This window comes from Gymnodraco acuticeps, unplaced genomic scaffold (genome assembly GCF_902827175.1).
Source record: "Gymnodraco acuticeps unplaced genomic scaffold, fGymAcu1.1, whole genome shotgun sequence".
Classification (NCBI taxonomy): Eukaryota; Metazoa; Chordata; class Actinopteri; order Perciformes; family Bathydraconidae; genus Gymnodraco; species Gymnodraco acuticeps.
In genome coordinates this window covers 2,784,442-2,802,221 of record NW_022991154.1, presented here as the reverse complement: position 1 = coordinate 2,802,221, position 17,780 = coordinate 2,784,442, and positions in this window count along the sequence as shown.

The following is a 17,780-nucleotide window of genomic DNA, read 5'->3' as shown; positions in this document are numbered from 1 at the left end:
ATAGCATAAATGTGAACTCTCATTACAGGAACGATACCGGAAACAGACGTAGGAAAGATCCTCAGCTCAGTGATTGGATGTTTTAGCCGCAATGCACGTTTTTAAAGATATTACTGATTTTCTTTGAATATAAGAATGTAAAAACTGAGTTGAGAGAATAGTCAGGGGATTTGGGTGATGGGAGACACATCTATGGAATCACAATTTCAATAGCTTACCATTAAATGACTGATATACCTTTCGGTCTTTGATGTTTTACAAATCAGATATTAATGTGTAGAAGTAAAACATGAGAAATAGTATAGCAATATCCTGTAAAATTATGTAAAAACATGAATAAAACTAAATATCTTCAGATGTTATACATACATCAGTGTCCTACACTAATAATTAGGGCTGTCAGTCGATTAAAATATTTAATCGCATGATTGTCCATAGTTGATCGCGATTAATCGCAAATTAATCGCACATTTTTGATCTGTTCTAAATGTACCTTAGAGGAATATTTTTCAAGTTTTTAATACTCTCATCAACATATGAGTGGACAAATATGCTTTATGCTAATGTTTATTATCATTTGAACAATGACAAATATTCTCATGAATATTAAACACAACAACCTCTGAACATTACAAATATTCGCCTCAATTCAACCTGGAACCTCTCATACAATACAAATGGTGTGTGTGTGTGTGTGTGTGTGTGTGTGTGTGTGTGTGTGTGTGTGTGTGTGTGTGTGTGTGTGTGTGTGTGTGTGTGTGTGTGTGTTGGATCGTTGGAGCTATGTGCAACTCAAGGCATATGCTCGAACGGGAGCTGCCTGGACGCTGCAATCATGTTGCGCACTATCCGTGCTGAGTGTGCTGACTTTTCGTACAATGTCCCACTGTCTGGCTTCCTGCATAAAGTCAAGTGCTCGGCGCAGTTGTGGCGAAATGTCACAGCTCCATATTCGTTAGCGCAGCTAGCTAGCACCAGATGCTAACAACAACAATGCACGTAAGGTCTCTCTCTCGCTCGCTCGGGCCACACATACACACACCCTCCCGGTCCTCCCAATAGCCTGCCGGTGAGCGTGGAAGTGTGGTCTGCCACAAGCGGGCGGCAGGAGCGGGGCTGTCAGCATCAGCTTGTAGATGGTATTTTAAACTCGATGCGCTGAAACTACGGGGCGGCTGAAAAAAAATACACATGCGTTAATCGCGTTAAAATAATTAGTGGCGTTAATTTTTGTTTGCGTTAACGCGTTATTAATGCGTTAACTTGACAGCCCTACTAATAATACAAAGTTATTATTAGTATGCTGTGTATACCTCGTGGTTAAAGCACGTTATTGAATTATTTTTGTTGAATAATATTATTTGATGAAAAAAATATTAAGAGTACATACTTTCATAGGGGGAAAGTAGAAGGTCAATGATAGAAATATAGAATATAACAAATCAAGAAGATACTGTAAGTGATCTCTACAATAAAACAGTTAAGTGCACGATGTACAAAGATATTAATAGGAGGATGTGCAAAACAGACAAACTAATTAACCTTTATTAACCCTTGTGTTATGTTCACATTTCGTACCCTTTGGTAATGTTCGGGTCAAATTGACCCGGGACATATTTCAGGGTTTAAAAAAAATACAGAATTAAATTCAACATGTACAATTCCTTATATATATATTGTCTTTAACTCATTCCCCAACAATATAAATGACATATGATTCGTTTTTTTAAATACTCTTTGCTAGATCAAATTTAACAATGGAAGTGTCCATCGTTTTTTGTGATAAAAATGTAATTTATGTTAAAAAAAAATACACTGTAATAAAAACTAAGTTTACATTTTGCTCATGCTTTTCTAGGACACATGTAAATGAAACATTTTTTCATTAATGTTTATTATTTGTAATCAGTCATATACTAATCAAAGCCCTGAAGGAAATAAAGCAATTTATCAGCAATTGGAACACAAGAACCACACATCCAAAAGTATTTGGCTGTGAAATAGAGAGAATGAAACATCCATATAAATGACATAGAACAGATATAAACACAAAGCAAATAAAAACAATTAACAGTCACTATTCATAAAATACAGTATATCCGAAAAATATATTGATGAAGTGACGCTGCAGAACATTATGTGAGTCAATGGGCAAATCCGTTTAGGAAACACATGATGTACAGAACTTCTTCGTGTGTATAGCACAGATGTACTTGTTGCAGTTGTTGCATGTAGTCTGTGTCTTGAGTCCTTTGAGGGTCCACAGACCTCACAGCTGGCTGTGGGGGTCTTCCAGAAGCTGACTGTGGGGGTCTTCTTGCGGCTGGCTGTGGGGGTCTTCCAGCAGCTGGCTATGAGTCAAGTTCATCTTCCAATTTGCTGTCAAATTCTGAGTTTACCTCCACATTATCCTCATCTTCAGAAATGTCTTCCTGTCCCACTTCACCGTTTTCTTCTAATGCATTCCACTAACTCTCATCCATTATTAGCTCCAAGGCTCTCTGAGCCATTTTGTTGGTAGATAATTGTAGTTCTGCACTACACTGTTACTACACTGAGGTTATGTCTCCGTTTAGTCCCTCCTCCGGCGTGCAGGTGCGAGGGAGACAGTGCGAGAAAATGTAAAATGTTTATACATTTCTGGAAGATCTAAAATGTTTATAATGTTCTAGGATAGTTTTGTGTACACACTACAAAGCGTAAAGATCAAGGGAAAACAGGATCAAACAGCTTCTCTATGCATACAATTGTGTGTGTGTGTGAGTGTGTGTGTGTCTTTAGTTTGTGTGTCTTTAGTTTGTGTGTTTCTGTGTGTCTTTCTCTGTCTGTCTGTCCTGGTATTGTATCCAGGTCAGATTGACCCGAACCTCTTATGAAGGACATAAATGCGGGTGGGCATTTTTTCATATGTGGAAAAAAATAAAAACAATTCCACATGTCCTTCACAATAAATAAGCCCCGGTCATTGAGTTTCAGGTTGAACGAAAATATCCTTATATATTTTTTTATTAATTGAAAATGGAAATCGGGTCAATTTGACCCGAACACCACACAAGGGTTAACACATTAAAGAATACTTTAGGTTAAGGTCTTCTTTCAAATAAGAAAAAAGCTTTTGGGGTATCTATCTAAATATAAATATTAAGCCTGACAAAGTACTTAACGTCTAATATATTGCTTTCCTGCAATGTTAACTATGTTGAAGCACATATTTTAACTGATATTATACACATTAATTATACTCTTATGTATGTAGATAGTATAATAAATATGCAGAATTTGACAGTTTAATGGTGGAGGTATACACACATATTGATAGATGTCTTGTAATGCACTGTTGAGGAACCTGTGACCCAAGTTTTTAATTCATTGCATAACTACACCGTAGTTGTGTATATGATATGTCAATAAACCTTTGAAAATCTTGAAAGGGATGTGCAAAATAGCAATTATACAGTTTTTAATGAACTATTAGTAGAGAATAACGATTAATGAATATACTTTATAGAGATCTGCAGATGAATGTTTAGTCTTCTCAAGCACCAACTATGAAATATCTCTCCTGATTGTTGGCACTTGACAATCACCCTTCCCTAAATTTTACTCAGGTGTAACTAAAGTCTGATTTAAGGGTTGTTGATATTTCACATCATTAATCAGAATCTGCAAAGTAACTAAAATAAATGTAGTGGAGTAAAAATACCAGGTTAACCTCTGAATTGTAGTGGATTAGAATTACAAAGTAACAATGAGCTGTCATGTGGGTATATATTAATGCTGCCCATTATGGATACAAGCGATTTTCACCCATTTAGTAATTACATGTTTTAAATTTGTACACACCAATTTGTTTCCTATCGCCTAAACCTCCAGGGCTGTACACAGTTTAATACTGTCAACAAAATATTATAGTGGTCACAGGGGTAGACATTAAGGGTCGTGGAATTATATTATCACTCGCCCCACCATTGTAACCACTGGCCCGGAGCATTCGTCCAAAAAAAAATCTACTAATAATGAAGAATCAGTTCTTTCTCATTTTCCTCAATTGTTCATATTTGGTTTATTAAAATAATGATATTGTGGTCAATAAAAAATGTCTGCTATTATGAGTATTATTATTTGTATAATGCACTTTCTGCCTTCCTGTCATTAGGAGTTAGAAATGTAATGGCTATAGATTAGATTATTCATTATCCTAAACTGCTGGGACATTTCCCTATAGCCAATACCTTTATATATATACTTGTCAGCATAGGTCGGCATTGATGTACAGAGCCGACAGAAGACCTTGTTTATATTGGCATCATATTGAGAGGTGCAGCCAATGACGCGTCATAAACCAGGAAGTAAGCTGCTGGTTCCCTCGACAAAAAGCAATGGGATTTCTCCACAGGGTTTTGGAAAATAGCTGGAAATAAGGTCTGTGGAAAACAAACCTGTTTGATAAATGCACGTTTTGTTCAGCCGGATAATCTCCACATGTCTACCATACTTTTATAATTTTTTGAATCATAAATCTAATCGATAGATTATAAAAGGGTTTTAGGAGGCGTCACTGTACAACCCAGTCTCATGGCATTTCGTGTTCACCAACACGATTTTTAATCTATTGATTCGTGTTCACCAACACGATTTTCCCCTTTTTTTCGTGTTGCACAGCACGATTTTAAAAGCAATGTATTTCTACTGGTAATGATGTTTTCGTTTGTGTCGGCTGCCCTTACAGGCAATGTGAGCGTCCATTCTCATTGGATAACGGAGAATTGTACACCCGGAAGTAAGTATTCCCCTTACTGTCGATTGATTTTACAGTGATATCTGCACTACTCATCGACTAAAAAACACCAGATTATCCTTGTTAATTACACAACATTGATTGGTTTAAATTGTGTGCAATGCTTTTGTATTTTTCCCCTTCGATTCGGAGAAACAAATATTTTTTCTGAGTAAAGGATAGCAGAAGACACTACACTACCCAGAATCCCCAGCTATCGTTTAAGACTACACCATGTGCTCTGTTTGACAAACCCTGTGATAGTCCTCAAGCTCTGTGATTGGAGAGTGTGCTCCGAGGGTTACGCCGAGCCTCGAACAGCACTTGAAATGGGATGGAACCACGGCAGACTGTCCAAAACTGGATTTGAACGGGTCCACCGCGTCCCCCCCTCCCCCACCCCGTCCCCAGAACTACACATGCTGGCTATTCTGTTTCGCAATATGTTCTCTATCTATGGCACGTCTCTACTGGGAGTTGTAGTTTTAAAAAGACGTTTTCGTATTTCCCATAATAAGAAGTTGCCAGTATTAACCTGTTAAACCCCGAGCCTGTTTTTCAGGTTTCAGGCTCGAAAATGACATTCCCAGAACAAATGACTATAACTTCACTTCTAAAAGGTTTATATGAATAATTGTTGTTATCAAAGCAAGGTTACATCTGTGAGTTGGATGTAGAAGTGTCAGAATCAATATAGATCTTTCTGTGTCAGAGTAAATTCAGATGGAACATAGCAAAAAAATGTAAATTCCTGTCTCCGCCTAAAGAAAACACATTACTTATAGTGAAGACCAACCTTGAATTATGGGTTAGTAGCCTAAACGCTTTAGGAATCTAAAGTATAACATATAATAAGTACCCTGTATCAAGATTGAGGTGAAACAAGTGCCATTTGACCTTTTTAGAGAGGTTTAGGAAAATAAAGTCCAGGCGGAATAAGCTTTGGGCACATTTGGGCACATTTGGTTCCATCAGTGCCATTTGACCTTTTTCAGGTACCAGACTATACAAATCATTGTGTTACATTGAATTATCACTATAGGTATTCATTCCACCCAAAACAAAAAATATTTAAAAAAATATTATTTTTTTAAAAAATATTTTTGTGTGAGTGTGTGTAGGTGTGTGTAAGTGTAGGTATGTGTGTGTGTATGTGTCGGTGTGTACGTGTAAGTGTAGCTGTGTGGGTATGTGTAGGTGTGTATGTGTAAGTGTAGCTGTATGTGTATGTAACTGTACCAACGCACTATACAATAAAACTACACTGTAGGTCATTGTGTGTAAGTGTACTTGCACAATAAAAAAAAACGGAAACATAGGTAACATTTGACTCCAACTGGGGCAGATTTATTTCAAACATTTTACCAACACACTATAGGCATGTAAAAACAAATATTTTACCAACACACTATACAATAAAATCACACTAGGTATATAAAAACAGTATTTTTAAAAAAAATAAACACTCGCAAAACGTTATACCTACCTGAACTTTATACCTACCTGAATGTTCCAGTATTTAGGTCGTGCCACTCCCTGAAACAGTTCTTTTTGACAGTGAAGCACAGAGGGACCTGTCACTTCCTGCAGTACACAGGTGTCTTCACCCTTTTGAGTCCGGCATCTAGGCCCCTCCTGCAGTTCTTCCTGACCTTGTTGGCATCTTCCCCATAATACTCGGGCATGCATGTGAGTGGTGGAGGAGGGGGTGGTGGAGGTGCCCTTCAGCAGGGCCTTCAGCAGAGCCTTCAGCAAACTCCAACAATTCTGCAGCAAGCTGCTCCCTGAAAGTCTTCTGGGTGTGTGGCTTTGTCCTGCTGGGGTCACTCCTCATCTAACAAATGTGGAAAAACAAAGAGATTAGATTAATTCACTGGCTTATACTTATAGGATAATATTGGACTATAAATGAATAATATTACACCAAATAAATAAGTAAACACATGTATATTCATTCACTGGCCATTCATTTAGAAAATGTAACTCCAAAAAGACAAGTAACACTATTTAGCATTTTGCCTAATCATTCCTGTAGCTTCTTGGCTAAGCTAACACTATGATGCAGTTCCACCAAACACAAAAGTAATATATAAAAAGGACAATATTGGACTATAAATGAATAATATTACACCAAATAAAAAAGTAAACACATGTATATTCATTCACTGGCCATTCATTTAGAAAATGTAACTCCAAAAAGACGAGTAACACTATTTAGCATTTTGGCTAATCATTCCGGTTGGCTAAGCTAACACTGTGATGCAGTTCCACCAAACACAAAAGTAATATATAAAAACAGAGAGATTACATACCTTTCCCGTGGTGGAAGTTCAACATCCGAGTCACTACTATCCGGATCCAGGTCTGGCTGGAGGAGATCTTCATCATCCGACGAAGAGTCGTCTGGTATGATTATAGCCCCGCTAGCATCTCTAGCACCTGCTCGGTGGTGAAGCTCTCCCTTCTGGCTGCGTAATGGAGCCGGAGCAGGCGTAGTTTACACTACGCAGGATCATATCTTTGGAACCCATTGGTCGATTTGGGTAATTGACACCTTTTCTGAACCGTTAGAGCCAATAGAATCGAGTGACAGTTAGTAAGTCCCGCTAAACACTTACGTCAAGTAGAGAGAGGGTTGCGTAAACAGCACGTGAGACAGCATTAGCTCGGGACTGCAAAACTTTATACCTACTCTGCTGCCATGATTGTAATGATAGATTATCAGGAACAATTCTAAAGTGACTAAGAGACATTGGATTAACCTTAAGTAGATTTTTTATTCCCTTGAACAAGAGCTTTGATCACAAAACAGCAACGGTAAGACATAATTATTGTTATGGTTTTGAAAACTGTTTTTTCTTCTCTGTTCTGGCTGCTAGCTCAGTAAATGTGTGTCCTACAGTGATGATACTTATAACGAAATAATCTGTGGAGTATCAGCTTTCAGATGATATGTAGTTTGTGCAGAACATATTAAGTTTTAAAGATCGTTTTTGCTAGTTAGCACCGGAAGTAGCATCTGCCCGTTTTAGCTAAGGGCTAATGCTAACGCTTCTTGTGAGACTTGTGTTTTGTTTCGGTAAAAATGGTTCGTATTGTCAGTTAGCTGAGATTCTTCTCGTTAATCTGGTATAACACATTAATAGGTTTTTAAATATTAAGATGCCCTGAGACACAGTGTCGTGGGAAAAAAAAACAGGGTCCCCGCCGGCGGGGACTTTCGGGCTTAACAGACTGTGTACATCCCTGGAGGTTTAGGGGGTAGGAAACACTCAAATTTAAAACATATAATTAATAAATGGCTGAAAATTGCTTGTGCCCATAATGGGCAGCATTAATATATATACACACATGCCAGCTAAGGTCAGAAGAGCTTTATTTAACAGCTGGTCTTATGTTTGTGACCCCTGTTGTTAATTGATAACATTACATTAATTGATAAGCCTGAAACATGCACTTGTCAAGGTTCAGAGGCACATTTTGCAAATATGGCAGTAGCCATCGATCAGCTTAAGATATACTTTATTGATCCCAAGTTGGAACATTTGCGTTACATCAGCATGTGTAACAGTTGTATGCAGTGGTGTTTATTTGTAAATCATTTAGTATAATCACACAAATTCTGTGTTTTATATTTAACAATTCTGTGTTCTTTATTTATTGATTGTTCAATACCTGACAAGGCCGGAGATGAAATAGCTACATACATCTTATAAGAGTATAATACATTATGTATAATATCAGTTAAAATAAGTGCTTCAACATAGTTAACATTGCTGGAGGTATGCACAAATATTGATAGATGTCTTGTAATGCACTATTGAGGAACCTGCGACCCAAGTTTTTAATTCCATGCATAACTACACCATAGTTGTGTGTGCCTATATGTCACAAACAACATGAGACCTGAGAGGAAATGAGGAGAGGAAGGGAGGAGGCAATAATTAAGTTTGACCTCTCACAAAAAAAGGTATGCATCATTTAATGTTATCACCACGTTTCGTTAAATTGAGTTCATTTGTGAACGGGGTGGCGCAGTGGTCTGTGTATCTGATCATCAGATCAAGGGGAGTGCTGGGGAACTCCAGTTCGAAACCCGCTCCTGCCGCCACTGCATCAGGCCGTTGTGTCCTTGGGCAAGACACTTCACCCGGATTTGCTCCTGTGGGTAATGTCCACAGTACATGTATGATATCAATGTGTACTTTTAAAAGCCCCTCGATGACTTCGAGGCGTGAAGATGGACGGTGTGGCGCAGTGCGCTGTGCAATGATCATCAGATCAAGGGGTGAAACCTGCCGCTGCTACGTCTGTAAAGCCATTGTGTCCTTGGGCAAGACACTTCACCTGAACTTGGTCCTGTGGGTATTGTCCACAGTTGTATGATTATGTGTAATGTGTATTTGTAAAAGCGCTTTGAGCATCTGGAAAAGCGCTATAATAAATGTAAGGAATTATTATTATTATTATGTCAATAAACCTTAGAAAATCTTGAAATCTTGAAAGGGATGTGCAAAATAGTCATTATATACAGTCTTTAATTAACTATTAGTAGAGAATAACGAGTAATGAATATACTTTATAGGGATCCTATTCATATCTAATAATAAAAATAATGAAATTCAATAACATGCTTTAACCACTAGGTGTCCCTTTATATCAGCTGTGCACATTTATGGTGTAAATACAGCCTATCTACCAATTGGATCAAATATAAAAGTCAGCCGAATTAGTGTTGATACTGCAAGGAGACGTATTGTGTGAAAATAAATGTAAGATGTTGTTTAATGGCTGATATATTTATGATCCACGTCACGTTTTCAGTTCCTCATGTTTGTCTAGAAGTCTTCTCATCAGGGCTCTATAAATACAGAACTACGGCAGATATGTAATATTTAATGCAGCCGAACCGTGTATTACAATGCCGTTATGTGATGACTTTCAAAGAGAAAAGCAAGCACACTTGGAATAAAGTATTATTTTTTTTTTTTTAAATGTTTTCGGTCTGTTTCCGGTATTTGTTAACGTGCTGTGAGATGTGAGACTGGAATTGCACAAGGGAAAATAACGTAGGCTATCTTTAGATGCGGATTTTGTTAAACTAATAATGTTTGCGCTGTGGACCAACACTATACATTGACGGGGAAGGGGGTAGCAATAAAGATAACACCATTTAACAGTTACACAACATAACAGAAATAATATCGATAGCAGCGTCCCTAGCAACCACCTTGGTAACAATGAAAACTTCCTGAAGTAATCGTCGTAATAACTAGCAAACTAAAAGATCATGTACATCCACTGCACACATAATCTGAAATAACAACTCATATTTCTCGCATCAAATGACATCAAAACGCATTTTAATGGCCTAATTAACTTTAAAATAGGCATTTTCCACGGAGAATAAAACGAAGTTCGGCCATGTTTTTTTTTTCTGCAGGGAGAAATTTGAAGATCACGTGACATAGACGCCAGTAAGGGGAATACTTACTTCCGGGTGTACAATTCTCCGTTATCCAATGAGAATGGACGCTCACATTGCCTTTAAGGGCAGCCGACACAAACGAAAACGTCATTACCAGTAGAAATACTTTGCTTTTAAAATCGTGCTGTGCAACACGAAAAAAAGGGGGAAATCTTGTTGGTGAACACGAATCAATAGATTAAAAATCGTGTTGGTGAACACGAAATGCCATGAGACTGGGTTGCACTGTACCACTAGAAGCCAACTCCATCGATCAAGCTGGCTGAAACTTTCTCTCCCTCTTCTTCTCATGCTCCCCGTCACTCTCCTTTAACTCCTCCGGTGACTTTCTTTTATTTGAAGATTGTTTTTTGCACGGCGCTTGGCCGGTTACCGCTGGTATTAAAAACATTTTGGCGAATGGTTAGGTGGCGCGATAGTCTGTAGTGAAGGAGCGCGCTCCCGCTAACGGGAGCCTGCTCGCGCTGCGCTCCCGCTAACGGGAGCCTGCTCGCGCTGCGCTCCGCAGCAAACAGCTGTTTGCTTTTCACCCAACAACGACAAACGACTCACGAAACGCTATGTTGTAGCGTTAATAAACGAAACAATTTAACAAAATTGCTAGTCAAAATACCAATACCACAGGAAAACATTTTTTTTTAAACAATGTTTTTAGTGGCCCGAGCGGGCAAGTGGAAAGTACGTTATGCTGGCCTAAATAGTGCTTCCGGGCCAGCGGGCCATTTATAATGTCGAGCCCTGTCAGCAATTAACCGCAAGTCAACCTTCCTACAGCAGGCTAGCTGATACACAGTAGGATTGGCCACAAACTGCTCCAAAACAAAAGCCATACTCAACAACGGCCAATTACAAGATTTTAATGTTTGTTTTTTTTAAATGCTGCGACACAACAACCTACCACTAATGCTTCACAAACATTGACGCCAGTCTTCCAAATAACAAACTTTTCCAGATCCGGCCTACCACAAACTTACCTACCTATCTTCTGGAGCGTGCCGGGTTCGAGGCGACTTTAAAAAAGGCACACATCAGCGGCCGAAACCCTGAAACGCCTGGGACTAAATCCCCACCCAGGATTACCCCGAAAATAAAAAAGGCAATAATAATAAACGAGCGCCTGAAGGAAGGACTGATTCAGCCCAGCTAGACACTCCCCCATCTAAACTGAGGAAGCTGTTAAACAGTAAGATACTTCACAGCCAATGCTACACTTCTATACACTACTACTACCACTAAAGACAATATCAACACTACACAAACAAATACTCACTCCTTGTCTCAAAGATCCCGGATGAGTCCCCATCTGGTTGATGGCAAAGCCTGACACATCAAATAATAGTCAGAAATTCTAATTTTTTTAAATTGAGGTGTTTATTGAACCTTTTATCAAAATACAACAACAAAATATTTGTTAATTATTTACATATATGATTTTTTTTTTTTATCATATTTGATACGTCAGGCCTTTATGGCAATTTATTGAACAAAACAACGTCTCCTTTTGACACAAAAACAAATATTGATTATTACATTTGGAAGATTTTGAACATGTCACAACCCGAACAAACAGGCTGCGACAAAGAAGGGAGATGCGTGCCACAACGTAAGGGGTATTGCGGGGGAACTGCGCTCCTTGATCTTGTGGGGGTCCCAGCTACACTGGCCCAGGTGCCAGTGTATTAGACGACAGCCCCGCCCACCTCCAGGAACCTGCTAAGACAAACACAAGCAGGCACCCTGGAGTGGGTGGGGTCGTCAAACATTAACTGATTTTGTTCCGTTTTTTTTTTTTTTAACAGGAGCCCTTTTACAAGCTCTATTTTGCCTTGTGGTAGGACAAAAAGCAGTTTGTCCTTGTTGAGGCACAGATGGAAATTACATTTCCCACAGTATACATGTGTGAAATGATTGCCTGTGCAGTGCTTGCATCTCTGACGGGTTCCCCATGTTGGGGAATGATCAATGCCATCCTTTCTCACATCAGCAGGCACACTGGAGTGTTGCCTTTTACGGGGGGGGGTGTTGAGTCCGGTTCTGGAGAGGATAGTGGTCTGCCACGCTTGATTTTTTCCCTTTCCTGCACTTGTAAGGGAAGTGCCAACAGAAGCCTGAAACTTTTGCAAGACCATGGGTGTTATCCTGGGCTCAAGTTTCTTCTGGTCTCTTCTGTAGAGGTTCCATGCATTGATAACTGCCACTGTGACAGTGTGCCACCAAATGTACATGTACCATCTTCGGGATTTGAAGCTGAATTTGTAGAGTGCAGACAGTATATCAAGGAGGTCAACACCTCCCATGAACTTGTTGTATGCTTCAACAATGGCTGGTCTGGGAACCATAATGTGTGTCTTGGTTTTTCGATCCCACCTTTTCACACTTCCAGTTGGTTCAATGCCAACATAAGAGGAGAGTAGGTTCACAGCTTTGTTGTCAAACCATCTAACGATGATGATGTTTTCCTGGTTTACTCTGAAGTCCATTGACCCTCTTCCCTTTTTCTTGAGCTCTTTTTCATCCATCATGTTGCAGTCTTTGACCCTGTTCATTCGGACAGTGCCTATGTAGTGGATTCCTCTCTCTTTCAGGTGGTCGACCAGTAGAACTGATGTGAAATAGTTGTCTGCAAAGACTTTGTGATTTCTTCCTGCTGAAAGGGTTGATGTCATTTTCAGGACAACATCTCCAGTAACACCAACATCAGATCTCTCCTTGTCTGGATCTTGACAAACATCAAAGTCATAAAGGTAGCCACTTTGTCCAGCACGTCCCCACATCTTGAACCCCCATTTGTGAGGCTTTATTGGCATATAAACACGAAGATGAGACTTTCCCTTGAACGGCACCATCATTTCATCAACTGCATGACATTCTTCAGGAAGTATGCATAGGAATTGTTCACGTAGTTTTTTTAACCATGGCCTGAGTTTCCAGAGTTTGTCTTTCTTTGCATCATCAGAAACATTAAAGTTGTCCTGGAAGTGAATCAGTGTCAGAAATTTCAGAAATCAATCTCGAGACATCACATCACAAACTGCATGGTACTTTGTTTCCATCTCCCAATAGGCTCGTACATTGGGCATCTGTATTAACCCCATGTGCATGTACTGTAGAGTTATATTTGTATTTATTCATGTTAGCAAACTATGGATAAGCTTAAAATGGGAATAATTTGGGTAAAACTGTGAGCTGGATATGGGGCCTGTTGACATGTGTTTTTGAGGACAAAGGAAGATGGGGGAAGGTGAGAGCATGTCCTGATTTGCATTCAACTTAGATCTAGCTACAGTGGTTTGTGATATTAAGAGAGGTCCCTTGGGTTTCTCTGATGGTTATCAATAGTAGCAGTTAAGTGAATACTGTTCAAACAATACCTGTGTTTGTGTTTTGTATTGATTTCTCTGTTTTATCCTTTCATAAATGTAAGGACTACAAATGGCTATAAACATTCTGGGCTGGTTGGAGTAAACAGGGTTTTATTGCTCTGTGGGGGAGGTGTAGGTATGCAGGCCTTGAGACCTTTTGTTGGAAAGTGAGCCTGTTTGGTTTCCTGCTGCGTTTCCTGCTGCGTTGTGTCTCCCAATGAGATGACCTGAAAAGATGACCAGCTGACCTAACACCAAACCCCTCCTTCTTACTCTGGTATATATCCGGTGGATCCCTGGCGTTCGCTCTCTTCTTCACATGCTGCCCTCGGGTGAAAGTAGCTCTGCAGTATGCGAACCAGGGCAGGAGTAAGCCGGCATTACTCCTTAAGCATTACAATATAACTGTAATATATCATGTTGTATTGTAATGATTGTATTGCATTGTCATATTGCCATTAAAGTAGATTATTGTTAACGGTTACTTTGTAGATATGGATTCCTTCCTGTATTATAACCAGCTTCATAGGAACGCGCGGAGATTTGAAAAGCGGACCAGTTATCCCTCCAAATCCCCAACAGTACATACCCAGAACCTGCTCAATTTCTTTGGCAGTTGTGTTGACTGACTTACCCTGCTTCTGTACACTATACAAGTTCGTTTGTTCTACTATTTCCTGTAGCATTTCATCTGTAACAAACTGTTATGTACATGTATGGTGTCCAGTCACACCTGTCTTCTGAGGCTTCCTCAACACATTCATCAAATGTAACAGCTGGAGGATCATATTGTACATTTCTCCACCTGTATTCTTTCCTTTTCCCTTTGCCTCGTGCTGACTGCTTTGTTGTTGTTGTTGGGCCCTCTACTTCTTTCCTCAACTCTGTGCTCATCTGGTCAACACTTTCCTCCTCTTCACTATCACTATCTGAGCTTCCCTCAGTAAGCTTTGCGTTCCTTTTCCCTTTGCCTCGTGCTGACTGCTTTGTTGTTGTTGTTGGGCCCTCTACTTCTGTCCTCAACTCTGTGTTCATCTGGTCAACACTTTCCTCCTCTTCACTATCAGAGCTTCCCTCAGTAAGCTTTACGCTAGGAGTCCAGTCCTCATCATCATCTTCTCCTAACTGCTCCATGTCACTTGAATTCCCATCCATAATCATGCTGATGGCATCAGCAACAGAGTATTTATTTGCCATCTAAAAGTAAATGCAAACACAAATTATGACATCTCTTTTTAACCGCTAGAGCCAATGGAATCAAGGGGAAGTTCCACATATACACACGTTACCAAATAAGGAGTGAGAGTGACGCGTAGCCAAAACCGGAAGCTGCATACACACAAAAAGTGACAGACACTGACAGACACATTGGATTAACCTATGGATTAACTTTCAGCCGCGTTATCGTTTTTATCGACTTTTGATCAGAATAACAGCTAAGGTGAGACGACGTTCCGTTTTTGCTCCGTAATGCGACGTGTTGTGATGTCTGTATTTGAAAAAACACCCCGCAGCCCCCGACTGAGGTTTAACAGGTTAATTAAATAATCTAAACAGTGTTTTTGGCATTCTGGTAAGCATAATGCAGATTGCATCATGAAATGTACTACAACGACACATATTTTCCAACGTCACATATTTTCCGGAGAAATGTACTCAAAAACCTGCTGTATACTATTTGATACATACATTTTCAACACAATTTCTCTATGAAATAAGCTTCAAAATATAAACTGATTATAAGTTGCTTCAATACAGTAAATATTCATAGTGAAATATCAGTCACAATATAAAAGTAATTCTTACCGTAATTTATTCAATATTGGCAAAGATGATGCTTCCAAAAGCGTCTGAACCATGGATGTATAATAATAACTGGATACAGCGTGGGAGGCGGGGCCTCATTCATTCCTTTGAGAGTTGCTCATTAGCGCATGATGATAAAATGGCCCAACTTTTGAGAGAGTGAAACGTCACAGATTACCCGGCATGCCTGAGAAGTACCCGTATGTGCAGTCAGAGCATGCGTAACTTTAACCAAAATGCTCGTTCACATCAAGCACGTCAATTTCCGTACACGTAGCACCGTGCGTTCATTACGAGGCGGCAGTTAGCAGCTAGCGGATAGCTAGTAATTATGCTAATGTGCACATCAATCGTTATGTACTTATATTACACTGTAACAGGATCTAGTGATATCCAACAGAGCTTCATTTAGCATGAAATAATTATTGCACTGTATATATATATATATATATATATATATATATATATACAGTGCAATAAGCTTCTTAGTGCAATAATAAGCTACAGGGACGTTAATCTAACGTCGGTAATATTAACTTTATTTAATACAACATTTACGGTACAAGATTTACATCATACAGCCCATGTAGTATAATATTTTACAAATGATGAATTACAACAAACATGTGCAATATATCCATTATTACAGCTCCGTGGGATGGCAGTAAGGCGATATGGGTCCGTTGTTATTGTGCATCCATGGGTAAAGATAAACGCATGTAGTGCTGCACACGTGACATGAACGTGCCGGGCGGCGCGGTCCCGTGGGTTAGATGCGCGTTCATAATGCAGAGGGAAATAACTCTCAGAATAACATTATTAGCACATTTTTACAACTTGAGGAACGAATGTTTTTAATAAGGGCTATACAGGTGGTCATACTGGGTTGTTTATTTAGTTTTAAAACAATTATCCAAGGAGTTACAGACCACTCTTTCCCAATGTAAGTCAATGGGAAAAAGTGTTTCCGGGCCCAGCAACCTAAAGGAAGTGTAGTACCACCGTTTGGCCACTATTAATATTCTCATCAGACTCCGGCGCACTTCCTTGGGGCTTGGTCTGAACCAGAGCCCTAAAGAGATAAGAGTTACGACACTCTTTGGCTGCTTCTCAGGTCGACTATTTTCATTTCCTCGCTCCTCGGTCCTCGGTCTCACCGGAAGTTGATTTGCCCGCGCCATCTTGAGTACCGTCCCATGGCTCTTATTTCTGCCGGAGGATCGAGGAGCGAGGAGCGATCATGGAGGAGCGATAACCGAGGAACCACCAGACCATCCTCCGATTAAATCCTCAGATACTCACCCCGCCCCCTTACTGTGTATCGCTCACTGATTGGACGAGGCAGTGCATGCACTGATCTGATGCTTCTTGACATGAGAGCACAGTGAAGAAAATACATGAACCTCACGGGAGTCACTCCTCAGTTTATACCGTTTTGTTTTGTTTCAATTCATGTATCATTTAGTTACAAATATGTGATATATCTGAACAACAAAGTGGTCAAAAATCATTTAATTCATTTTTTGGAAACATTTTCATGATCGCTTTTTTCGTTTTACATTTTCATTTATTGTCATTTCCATTCAGTCAGTCATTAAGTGCTATTAAAATGTTAATGTGCTACATATCCAGACAAACAAAACTGGGTTTTGATAGATAACATATCTCTTTTTCTTCTCTCAATTATTTTATTTCTATTGTGCACTCTAATCAATATTAATCAAACTATTGTTCGTTTATAAATTTTAAGAATGGCGTTTATCTTTTTTGACAATGAGTTCTTATTTTATTTTATTTATTTGGGTCTACAACAGATGATACAAATGTTTGTGTCAGTAAATGTGTACTAACAGAGGTGGGGTGTGTGGAAATAACGGGGACAGAGCTGCTGTCAGACGATCGTGCAGCGTGCATCGTCATCACAAACGGACGTCGCTTCACGTGACGCTCCGGAGGAAAGGACGTCCCATTGCTCTTAAAACTAATTTCCCTGCTTCTCGTGGTTTCCTTACGTCCCTCCATGCTTCCCTGGTGGGAGGGACTAAACGCAGGGAAACGACGCAAGTGAGGGAAGCAAGGATTTCATTTAATCGACCTGACAAGCAGCCTAGGGCTCTGGTCTGAACCGTTACATGACGGTAGCCATTTTGGATTTGGTCATTAAAAGCGCTCTACAGCCTGCAGTGCCCGGATGATCCACCAGAGGGCAGAAGACATGTATCACATTGCACACAACAGGTCTTTTAGGAACGTACTAGTCATTTGGATGACGTAGAGGTCTCAGAAACTCATGTATCAATGATACACTTGGCGTTATAGGGTTAAAATAAAACCCACTTGAAATTGT